The sequence below is a fragment of the Manis pentadactyla genome, chromosome 11 (genome assembly GCF_030020395.1).
Source record: "Manis pentadactyla isolate mManPen7 chromosome 11, mManPen7.hap1, whole genome shotgun sequence".
NCBI lineage: Eukaryota > Metazoa > Chordata > Mammalia > Pholidota > Manidae > Manis > Manis pentadactyla.
The window spans coordinates 30,408,858-30,421,519 of NC_080029.1; the positions used below are offsets into that span (position 1 = coordinate 30,408,858).

A 12,662-nucleotide genomic window follows, 5' to 3' on the forward strand; every position below is an offset into this window, starting at 1 on the left:
AGTATACATTTCCAATTATAAAATAAATAAGTCACAGGAATGAAAAGTATAGCACAGGGAATATAGTCAATAATATTGTAGTATCTTTGTATAGTAACAGTTGGTAACTACATTTATCATGGTGAACACTTTGCAATATATATAATTGTTGAATTACTATGTTGTACACGTGAAAGGAATATATTATGTATCAACTATACTTCAGTTAAAAAAAAAAAGTACTGGGCCTTATTGTTGTGTTGCTGTTATTATTGAAGGGAGAGTAGGCAGCAATCACACTAAAGTTAAACTTAAGGATTATATACACTCGTCTTTGAAGTCTGTCCAAAGAGTGAAATGAGAAAACCACAAACATAAAACAAAATTTATAAAGAACATATGAAGAAGTTCTCCAAGGTCAAGTATATTTTGCCACAATTTTTTAAGTCTGAGCTCTATTCTGACTTGAGTAGAAAACTTCTTAAGATTCCATACACAAGACATTTACTACTTCATTTCCCAAAACTTGAAAATTGAATAAATCTTTTAATAATAATTTTCTAGTGGTTTAGTAAGAACTAAGAATGCTCATTAGCATTTTATATAAACATGAAAAATTAGAAGCAAGCTAAATGCCCATCAATATGAAAATATATGAAAAAATGATGCAGCTATAAAAAGAGAGGGATTTATATATCCTAATATGGAATTATCTAAGACATGTTGTCAAGTTTCATATATATATATAAAACTCTATCTGCGTTAAGACAACCCAAAAAAAACAACTTGTGTTACTGGCACACATATTTATGCACTTAAATTCATACACAAAGGACTGAAAATATGCAACCTATAGTGACCTCTTAGTTTTACTCTGCATAATTCTGTTATGACTATTTCAGTGAGACAGTATTTATATTTTACTTGTATAATTTATGAACCCGGGGAAAGTTAGCCAATAAATACATTAGGCTAAAATCAAGTAAAAATAAGTTTTAGAAAGCACTTTATCATTTACAAAAGGAATTTTGCAATTCTTTAAATAAATCCTTTAACACATTATCTAATTTGAATGAGTTTTTAGAATTTAAGGTAGTATCCTTACTTTAAAAGTGAACATACACTAAAGTACTTATTAACCCATGGTTAATAAATGCAGAGTCAAAAACAAAACATGATCCACTGACTAAACTCAGTGTTCTGATCTTCAAGCTACAGTGCCTCCACAAACTGAAAATGCTGTCACACATCTATAGTGCTTCTATTCACAAGAAAGTTCAAAGCAGGGAAGAAAAGATTTTTGGAATACGAGTAAAAAGACCTGGGGGGGTTCTATATCATCACTAAGACTTCATGGTAAATCAGACTCTACACAATGATTCCCTGTGGCTGCACACTGCATTCAACAGGTATATATATTTTTAAATATGAATTACAGGTTGATTAGGACTTAATTGGTCTGGGGCAAGAATACATTTATTAAAAGCTCTCCCAGGTTATTTTAAGGTGAAGTTTGGTTAAGATTACATATATCCTTATCTGATTAAAATAAAAATATATTAAATATCACTTGTGCTATATATTTCACAGAGCTGAAATGAGAGGAGCTACATTGGAAAGGCTTCTATGAACAACAAGAAGCCCTAGAAATATTAAAAAGTTATTATTTATTCACTCAAACATGTACCACATCTTCTGTGTGCCAGGCATGTGCTTGAAATGGAGAGAGAAGGTACTGCCCTCAAGAAACTGGGAAGCTGACATCCTCAAGTAACTGCCCAGCTATGGGGAAAGACAGAGCAGCGGCACTAAGGCAGTGGTGACCAGACTGGCCTCGGGGCGGAAGGCATTCAGGGGTACTGGTGGGAAGAGGGCTTAGAAAGGCCTGTGAGGAGACTCTTGAGCTAGACCTTCACATTCTGAGCAGAGGGCACAACACACCCAGCAAGCAGCTCAGAATGAACAGAGGTCCTCAGAGGCAGATCCCCTGGGGGTCCTGAAGACCTTTTCAGGGGGTCTGTGAGCTTGAAACTGTTTTAGTAGTAATAATAATACTAAAACACATCACCACCAAAAACTAGTAAAAACTCAAATGTCCTCCAACTGGTAAACACAGACAAACTGTTATATATGCACACATTGGAATAAAACTCAGCAATAAATAAAGGAACGAGTTAGTGATACACACAACATTGATGAATCTCAAGGGTGTTATGCTCAAGGAAAGAAGCTAGACTCAAAAGGCTACAGACTGTAAACTCCATTTACATGGCATTTGGGAAAAAGCAAAATACAGGGACAGAAAATAGGACAGAGGTGCTGAGGCTGAGGGTAAGGGAACATTTGGGGTGATGGAAATGTTCCATATCTTCGCTGTGGTTACACAACCATATGCATTTGTCAAACCCTGAGAAGAACTGTACACCAGAAAGGGTGTATTTCACTGTACAGAAGTTATACCTTCAAAAATCTAACACTGAGCTCTGCCTGTCACTCTCCTTTCCTCACTAGTGTACAGGACTTGCCAGAAGATTCACATCTGTGATGAAGTCATCACTCTGCAGCAAAGGGAAAGCAAGCTTGTACATTCTTACATTTTATGTTTGTCTCCATTTTTATTATAGTAAATAACTGACAGATATAATGAACATAAATAAAAGCTCTCTTGGGACTTAAATAATTTTTGACAGTATAAAAGATTTCTGAGACCTAAAAGTTTGAGAACCACTGCTATCGGTAATGGGGAGGCCCTGAAGTGTCCTAAGCAGAGTTAACAGCATAGAACTTCACAAAGAGTGGCGTAGGAAAATTAGTAAAGAGGGTCTGATTAAGGCTGATTGCAGGAATCAATGCAAGAAATTACATCCACATATTAGCTGAAGCTTGTTATAAATCCCAAAACAGTTTTTTCTCTACTGAGCTGTCTCTTTGTTGATATATTAATGTTTTGTAAACTAGTTTCTATTAACTGGTAGTATAGTTAGGAAACTAAATCTGCTACAAGCGCCATCCTACAATGAATTACTCATAAGTGATTTCTGGATTATTCACTCAGTTGCCATTGTCCCTCTTCAAAAAATGCCAATAATTTAAAATTGAGTTTTACGTATTTTACACTTGAGAAGTAACCATCCCAAAGAGGTACAAAAACTAATTTAGAAGTGACTCAGGATCTCAAAATAAATTAGGGAAATTAGATTTTGATTAAAAAGCCAATACAGTATGTCTGAAACACATTTTCATTTGTATCTAGAAACACTACGACAATTTCAGCTCAGTACAGTTTTTTTCTATACAGTGTGGGTTGTTGTGCTTTTTTTTTGGATTGTGGGTAGGGGGATTGTTTGTTTGGGGTTTTGTTTTAAGTCTGCACAGTTCCCCTTCCTCGTAGAAAGTTCATTTCTAAATACTAGCCCTGTAAATTCCAAATTATTTTGAGTACTATAATATCTTTTACTATAATCTTCTCATGCCCAGCACTATTATATTTTGGGATGCCACAGAGGTAGAGAAATTAATCTTAAAATCATCTATGTCTTTAAGCTTTAAATAAATAGAAAATTGATGACAGACTGATCAATTAATCACAAAAGGGAAGTAGTATTCGAAGGACAATTTCTTTCCCCTAAGAGATAACTTAAATAGTTTCATAAGCCATTTTAAATGAAGGAATGTGTGCTTTAACTGCCATCACATATTGCTTATCCAGTAAGAAGCCAACTGCACTGACACTTCTTAGGTAATAAAAAATGGGTGGAAACCTGTCTGGAGCATTCAACTTGACACCTTTTAAAAAGTTCACCTATACTTCTAGTCATATGAAAAGGTATTGAGAGGGGGGGAATCTCTAGACTTCTGCCAAAGTAGCTGCTTTATTAAGATAAAGTAAAAGTAGATTCCTTACCTAAAAGTATGATCCCTTTGATCTGCCTCTCATACAAGTATCTTGGAAATTAGGATACAGTCATTCCTACAGGAGATTCAAATTTGAAACTGAACCTATGGATTGAAAAGGGGGAAATAATTAATTTGAAACACAAGACAATGAAGAATAAAAACATCAGTTTGTTCAAAGATGAAATTTCCGTACACTTGTTAAAGCCAAATGGTTTGTTTCTGCAGGAAACTTGTTTTCTGTGACTCAAATCCAAAAAGGAAAACGTGGGTGGTTCTCTCTATCTCACCATTAAAAGTCAGCCAATTGGCTGGTGAAGTTTTCACCCAACTTAATCTCAAGCTCTAGCCTTCCATCTGCTCTAATACTGTGATACCTTGTGAAATGAAAGAGGAATAAAGGCTTTCTTCAGTCTCGAAGTGAGTCTTTCATGGAGACCCTTGGCTTTTTTTATCTAGCCGCTATTTGAACAAACTGCAAACTTCTTCAAAACTGCAAATCCACAAGCTGTGAAAAATAATGAGAGCTAAATCACAAAATAATCCAGACACTTTAAAGCTTTCTCTGATTTTGAAGCTGTTATTTCTAAAAAATGACAAACTAATCTCTCTTCGGCACTAAGCTACAACAGCTGCATATCTGTGGAACGAGGGCTTCCAGCCCAGTGATCTTAACCATGGCCACACTTTCCCACCCACAGGTAACTCACCATTTGCCAAGACATGCCTGCCAACAGAAACCATACTTGAACTTCAAAACACATGATTCTGCCAGATTGGGACATGAATCCAGTAATTCTGTAGGGTATTTCACACATCCACCTATAGCCAGTAAACTAGCCAGGATGGTACAAGGTTAACTCAAAGCACTTATAACAATACACCTTCAAGGAGAGAAAGACCATGGGTACATGACACTGGCATGGTAAAACAATTGTGTGCACACTTCTGCTAAAGGCCACCTTACATTTACACCTACAATCAATGGAAAAATCTGCAAATACAAGCCAATAAAAATTCATATGAAAATTTCCAACAATAATAAAAGGATTCCAAGTGGCACAATGCTCAGGGATAGCAACTGTCCAATTACTAATGATTCCGGGCCCAATCTGAAAATTCCTCATGTCTTAGGATGTTGTCTCAAAAATGCTGAGGCTCATAGCTCACCTGTTAGGTAAGAAGGACCTTTCATGAGCCACCAATGACTGCTCAGCAAGTTCTTGCATAATGTCTCCTCTGATAGTCACACAGCAGAACTCACTGGCCAGACTAAAGCAAGGAAGACTGGTTCCCAAAATATTCATCTCAAGGGAAATGTTTTGTGTGGAGACAATGAAACTTGAATACGGACCCTGTTTGTATATTTCAATTTTAGTAAATATGTGTACAGAGGCACTAAGATAATAAGCAAATGCAGATCAATAGCTCTTAAAGCTGGAAGAAACTCCAATACCTCATTACCACTGTAAACCCTTTGTTTTATAGGTAAGATTAAATCAATCTCCTGACTGCCAGCTCAGTGTTCTTCCTATCACACTCTTGCTCTCTAATCAATTGTGGAAATGATATTTTAGATCATATTAAAATAAAGCTACAACTCACTTACATCATAAATCTCATTTAACTGTGTTTTTCAAAAAAAATAACACAGAATGCTAAGAAGTAAAGGCCTTTAGAGCATTCCCTGACCAGGGTGGACAGAGCGCCGGGGGTTGGCTGTCTTTCTTCCAACAAGTACAGTCTAATTTTATGGTCAGGAAAATAGTATGTACAAATTATATATACAAATCATTCCTCTCTCCTTTTTTCAACACTGATTGCTTGCAAACCAGTACCTCTAGCATTAAGATACAAAATATGACATCTAACTTCACTTAAAATGAATGTTGAATGACAAAAATGGTGATCTGTGGGTAAAATTGTAATATTTCCAGAATATCTCGCCTGGCTTTGGTACATCTGCCTATCAACAGGCGTTCAGAGGTGTAAAGAAGTATGGCTTTAGTGCATTTGCACCTTTCCTCAGGAGTGGAGAAGTTCATCTCCATATCATTGGGTGATTACCTGGGCAACAGAGGGCTTATCTGTACCTCAGAGGTGAGGGGGAGGGCCGGTGGTTGCTGCTGGAGAAGAGAAGACAGACTGGGACTGCAGTTTGTGAGAAATAAATGGGTTTTTCCACTTTATTTCTCCCTTTGGCTGATTTTGGTTTTTAGAGGTATTTTGCCCTGGGATTTCCTTTCCCTGGACCGACACGATCCTTTTTCAAGTTGAGGTTGAAAATACTTTCTAAATAAGGTATTATCACTATAAGATTTATTTCACCATTGCACTTTTCTTTAAAACTCTGATTTTTTAACACTTCTAAGACAATAACCTAAAGTGATCTTTCATTCTGTTCATTTCCTCTAATTTTAAATTACAATTCCCCAAATAAGCACATTTTTGCAAACTAAAAAAAACACACAAATTATTTGCATAGGATGGAATATCTGCATGTATTTTTAAAAACTTTTTAGATAAAACATCAGTCTCTAAACAAATTCCTAACTGCCGTCTGGGTTACCTCCAAAGAGAGGCTTGTACACTCCTCTCCTATTAAGGATGAAATTTTGTGACAAAAATTAGTACCAATTCTTACATATATTAGTTATGTGACGTTGGGCAAGTCATTTAAGTTCTGAGCTTAAGCTTATATAAAAAGTCAGAATGTTTGCCTTCTAAGGTATTTTCTAGGTTTCTTAGAATCTTCCTAAAACTTTAAGTATCACCTTTATTCCCCTTGAATTCTAAAAGTCAAATATCTCTTTGCCTAGACATATTTCTAATGCCCTAGAACTTACTAGGAGATTGAACCACCAGCTTAGCTAACTGAAATTTTAGAACACTGTGGACTTTATCTGCTTTAAATGTATCTCCTTGTCTCATGTTTCAGCATTTTGAAAAAAGGTTTAGAAATACACTTTCATACATATCTGGGTGACTGCTGAAGCATTTTCCCAAAACTCTATGGAGACCTTGATTACTTCCTCCTTCCTCCCCCAATGTCTCATTAGGGATTCTCTGAAACCTGGCTTAATTTGCCACAATGTTGAAAATTAAAATCTTTATCAATTATGTTTAAAATCAGCTATGGTCTAAGTCTGCATTTGAGAATCTGTGCATTTTCACGATTTAGTACTCTTCGTTTTAAATCTAAAGAATTAGTTCCACTGTATCTGAAAATTGTTATTTTTTTTAAATCTGAATTTAAGCTCCTTGCTTATTACCAAATAAGGAGGTTCTAGAACACTGTAATCATGTAACTCACACCCTGATAATAATTTTTCTTTACATGCCAACTGATGATTTTTGCCATCCACAATGAGTTCGTGAACAAAATAATCACTAGGATTGAGGATCTGTCATTTTACTACTGGCAATCTGAAAGAGTAGCTGCTTTTGCCAAATTCATTCATTCAACATATATTTATTTAGTATCTACTGCCGGGTAGGCACCTCTGCCTTCATGCTAGGAATATACAAACTGACAAGTCTGCCTCCATGGAGCCTGTAGTCTAATGAAGGAGACACACAATAAACATACTATATAGAAATAATGTATAAGCATAAGCGGTAAACATACAGAAAAATCGTAAGGGACACATATACATAATGTTAGAGGGGATATATGCTACTGAAAAGAAAAAGGCCAGTGCAGCAGAACAAGGGGATTTGGAAATGCATGGACAGACAGTGAATTGTAATCTTATTAAAGTGGATCAGGGTTAAGACTCAGTGCAAAGGCAGCTTTTGAGCACAGACTCCAAGGAAGTGAGAATGAGCCAGGCTGAAGTTTCCTAGTAATTTTTACCTTGTGCTGACTAGGCATGTTAATAGCCGATGCCTCATCAAAAGAATTGTGTATGAGCAAATAACTGAACAGCCCAGAGAAAACAGAAGAGAGCTGTGCGTAAGCCCCCTTAGTTTTTGCAGCTTAGTTTACTTACATCCTCAGCTGGGCATGCTCCTTGTGCACTTTTCCCCCAGATGTTCTTTTGAACAAAACTCTTACTTCTGTGATTCATTCTCCTTAAAACCCAAGAACAAATGTCCAAGTATTTACTTGACACATATAAGAGCATCAGTCTTATCCAACCAGCTACCCCACTGAGACACCCCCCACTACATCAGAACTGAAATATCGGTATGGAACCCAGGAGGCACTGAAATTTTTTCTCAGTATGGAGAAACTGTTACTTTCCTAGGGAGTTTGGTAGGGAAGGATGGGGCTCTGAGATCAGGAGGCCTCACCACCAACCAGCCATATAATCTTAGGCAGGTCCTGGGTTTCAGTCTCCAAAACTATAAAATTAGGATATGGGAGCACGTGATTTCTAAGTCCTTCCAGGGCTAAGTCCATTTAAGAACACAAGTTTGGTAAATAACCATATATGAAAAATCATACAGATGTGTGCTCTGCTAATCATCATGGATCCATACACTTCAATTTGTTGTTCAAATAACAGTAAAAGATTTATATTGACCCGTGCATAAAGTCTCAACTCTCCCTCTCGAATTGAGATTCACAAGAATGGGTCTTGACTAGCTCACCAAGGACAAAAGAACCTGATACATAGGAGGGGGTGTTCTTGTCTTGGCTTTATTATCATCGAACTCTTATTAGACTAAAATGGAAATTCCCAAGGAACGTAAGCATGAAACTGCTGAGGTTTTAAATATTTTTGATGTACCACACCACCACCCACAATTTTTAAAAATGTTTTTAAATTGTAGAATTCCTTAGAAGTTGCTTATAACCCATTAGTATTCTATTTTATTCTCTCAAATAGGTACTGCAATGAGCATCTTTTATTCAGGGGGCCCAAAATCTTTGGTCCTTTCTCATCACAGTGTAATAGTTCCCTTCTGTGTAGTGCCCACCTTCCCAATGGAGAATTTAAGAAGAAAGCAAATAACCCAGTTGGTGGGGGGAGGACTGCATTTCCTGCCTTCCTTGACCTACAGTACAGGCAGACTTAGGATACAGGTTCTGCCAAGAAGGTGCCAGCACCTGGGACTCCTTCAAAGCAGAGTTATGTGGGGGAAGAGGCAAGGTGGCAGGGTGCATGGCATCCACTTTGCTGGCGGACAGCGTGGAGTGATTCTGGCTCTGGTTTCCTCATTCGGAGCAGCCGGGACCCAGGCAGGGGCAGAAGCTCCTCCAAGGGCCAGTCCAGCAGTGCTATCCTGGCACCTGTTCCCAGAAACTAGCCTACAGTCTCTTACTTCAACCCTCTCGATGATTTGCTAAGCTACCTATCACCCTGAGTAAACCCCTTTCTGCTTATACTAACTAGGAGAGATCCTGGCATCTGTAACCCTGACCAAATCCATGTAGTACATACTCTTTTATTTCTACATATTAAGAGTTGAGATGCAAAGATACAAGTAACACACAGCACATTCCACTGTAAGTCAAGAGTTCTTTGTTTCCAGTCTGGGCTCAAATCCATAACCAACATTTCTAACCTCTCCCTATACATACTTTCTCATAAATTTCATCACCTCTACTACGCAAGGAGAAGAAAATGATTTTTGCTTAGCTAATTTTCTATCAATAAAGAACCTGATGACAATAATTTGGCAAGGTGTTTGAAAACAAAGGCTACAATAGACATCACTTATTCTATAACAGCTCAAGTCTGTGGAGAATCGTGCAGCGTTAGGTAGCACTCTCAGAACATTCCCAAGCTGCAGAAAGGTGATCTAATGCTGTTTGAATGCCAAAATGATCAGCGCTCTGTGCCAAGGCACGACTTAATTCACAAAGCAGCACTGAACTTTTCGCTTATTTTCTCCCATCCCTCAGGGCAAAATAATCGTGTTAAAAACACAGACACATCAGGTAACGAAAATATTACACTATTACCTAACACCAAATGCAGACTGGAAATGCTGACAGGTGACTGTACATGTTAAAATTCTCTTTTTGGTAGAAAGTTATTAAGTCCTATAAAATCAGGTGGCAAAGATGGGGAAAGTAATAAGTTGTTAATAAAACTGTTCTTTAAAAAGGCAACAGAATTTTACCAAGGACATTTGGTATCTTTGAATAATCAAAATCCTCTGTGCTATCAAACTACATAAAATGTTTCTCAGGTAATACTCAAAGGCAAAACTTTTATATTAAAAGATCACTCACACACTTCTGAAGCCAATTAATAACACTGATACTCAGAAGGTGTCTCAGTGCTCTGCCAAATAAAAAGTGGGTATTCAATTCAAAGGAAAGCACAAATATGCATCATTGGAGATTCAAGACAAATCTACTCAAGTCAGTGCCAACAAAGCTCTGGGTCACAGGCTCTCAGAGCAGAGCTCCACCTTTGTTTCTGCAGTACCATTGCACCTTCTGCTGCCCTCAGTTGCTTTTTATCAAATACTTAGTAGTGTGCTAGCTTTAACACTGGTGATGAGAAGAACAGGAATAAACAAAAGTTAAAATGTAACTATATTCTTCCCTAAGGCCAAGGCAAATCAATTTGCTAAAGAAAACTCAGAGCTTGACTACTTCAAAACAATAATTTTATAGAGCCTCTCAGCAAAGAATTTACTAAGATGAGTATCTAGCTTTACTATGATTCCACGTGCACCATATGTGTCTTTCGGATGCATCTGGCTCTCTCTTTTTTTTTTTTTAAGAAATGAAGTTATTTCCAGGCTAGAAATGACACATGGCCTACTCTAAAGTCTTTTTATGGTTTCTCATATTTAGATTCTAACCTCAATCAATCTTACTGCAATTTTAAGGACAGATCTGATGCTCATTTGTTATTACAGTACTGAAATCAAAGGATACATATGTAATCTTGCAGTTCAGTGATTCCCAAAACTAGTCTGAAAAACAATACCTGCACTTGTAGGTCTTCAAAGAAACAAGAAAACAAGAACTTGTTTGTGAAGATTTCATAAAGCTAGATTTATCTGATTTAAAGAGTTGCCCTTTCTTCTGAGATTATGTCCTTCTTAGCATTTTAGTATTCATATGGCCTTTCTTTATAAAATGCTGCACATTTTTAAAAATTACATCTGTAAAATGCAGAAGTCTGGATACCCCTGCTCCAGATTTTCTGTACTTCTGTCTCTCCTACATCCCAACTCCCCTCCCTCCAGTGGCTTAGGCAAAAAATGAAAATGAAAACTATTTTGCCATTCTTGACTCCTCTCTCTCACACCCCAGTTTCAGACCATGAGCACATCCTGTCAGCCTTACTCTCACCACCACAATGACGATATGGAACATTTCCATCACCCCAAAAAGTGACATCAAAATGGCCAGTAAACATATGAAAAAGTTCTCAAATGTATTAGTCTACAGGGAAATAGAAGTTAAAGCCACAGTGGAATACCTCTACACACCTACCAGAACAGCCAAAACTAAATGGCAGGTAATACAAGTGTGGCAGAGAGGGTGGAGCTCTCTCTCTCAAGGGCAGCTGAGAGGCAGGTAAATTAATGTAAGCACTTTGCAAAACTGTTTCTCAGTATCTACCAAAGTAAATATACACATACATACTCCATGACCTCTCAGTTCCACCCGACTGCACCCCCTATAAACATCTTCACCAAAAAGACACACAGAAGAACATTCCGAGCAGCACTAGTCACTAGCCAAAGACAGAAAAAAGTGGCATGGAATGCACTAGAGCAACAAAAATGAATAAACTGCAAATATTTTAAGAACAAGAATGAATCTCATAAATGACATTGAGTCAAAGAATCCAGAAACAAAAGAATGTATTACAACACATGATCCCATTAATATAAAGCTCACAAACCGGCCAACAAAACACTAAACTGGGGTGTTAGTAGTCAAGGGGGAACCATGCCTTCTGAGGGGCTAGCAATATTCTATCTCAACCTAAGTGCTGATTACGTAGGTATATTCCCTTTGCAAAAATCACTCCCACTGTGTACCTATGCTTTTTGCACTTTTCTGTAATTTTATACTATAACAAAAAGCTTTTTTTTTTTTAAATTACCATCTCAATAAGGCTTTCCCTGGCCTGGCCTCTCTAAAATTCCCCCAACTCCCCAGCAATTCACATCCCTCTGCCCCCTCTGATTTTCCTCTTTTGCACTTCTCAATATCCAAACACTATCTTTCTTGTGAACTAGATATATTTTACAAATTCACCATGTTTATTGTCTGTCTCCACCAAAGTATTCTGTCCATTTTGCTGAGTAAATACTGAGTCTTCAGGGCCTCAAACAATTCCTGGCAGAGAGTCGGCACTCAACAAGTGCTGATTTAATTAATTTATAAGTTACACAGCCTTGCTCAATTTAATTATGTTTGCGGATTCAAGCCATAAATCCTTGCAGCCTGGCTTTTAATAAGCCGATTCTGAATCTGGCTGAACATTTCTCAACATCATTTTGAGACCTCATCTTCCTGACCATCCATTGGGCGCTTAAGTTTTTCAAATTTCCAGATAACTTTCTGGCCAATTTGAAGTACAATGGAATACTCTAAATTCTGTAACTGCTGTTTTTTTTTCTTTTTTTGGTATCATTAATCTACAATTACATGCAGAACATTATGTTTACTAGACTCCCCCCATCACCAAGTACCCCCCAACAAACCCAACTAGAGTCACTGTCCATCAACGTAGTAAGATGCTGTAGAATCACTACTTGTCTTCTCTGTGTTGTACAGCCCTCCCCATGCCCCACCCCCAACATTATACATGTTAATCATAATGCCCACTTTCTCCCCCCACCTTATCTCTCACTTTCCACCC

The 12,662-nt window shown here is 37.4% G+C and overlaps 1 protein-coding gene across 13 annotated transcripts in view; it reads right to left on the reverse strand.

Moving 5' to 3' along the window:
- Positions 1-12,662, reverse strand: part of SIPA1L1 (signal induced proliferation associated 1 like 1) — a 413,448-nt gene that overhangs the window by 360,113 nt on the left and 40,673 nt on the right. For 10 of the 13 annotated variants that reach the window (XM_036913312.2, XM_057488343.1, XM_057488349.1 and 7 more), the window contains one exon: positions 3,884-3,978. The exons of 2 other annotated variants lie outside the window; for them this stretch is intronic. The gene's annotated coding sequence lies outside the window, so the exon portion shown is untranslated. Of the gene's footprint in view, positions 1-3,883; positions 3,979-4,250; positions 4,382-12,662 lie in introns of all 13 variants that reach the window. One more of the 13 variants, XM_057488341.1, reaches the window with a different exon arrangement.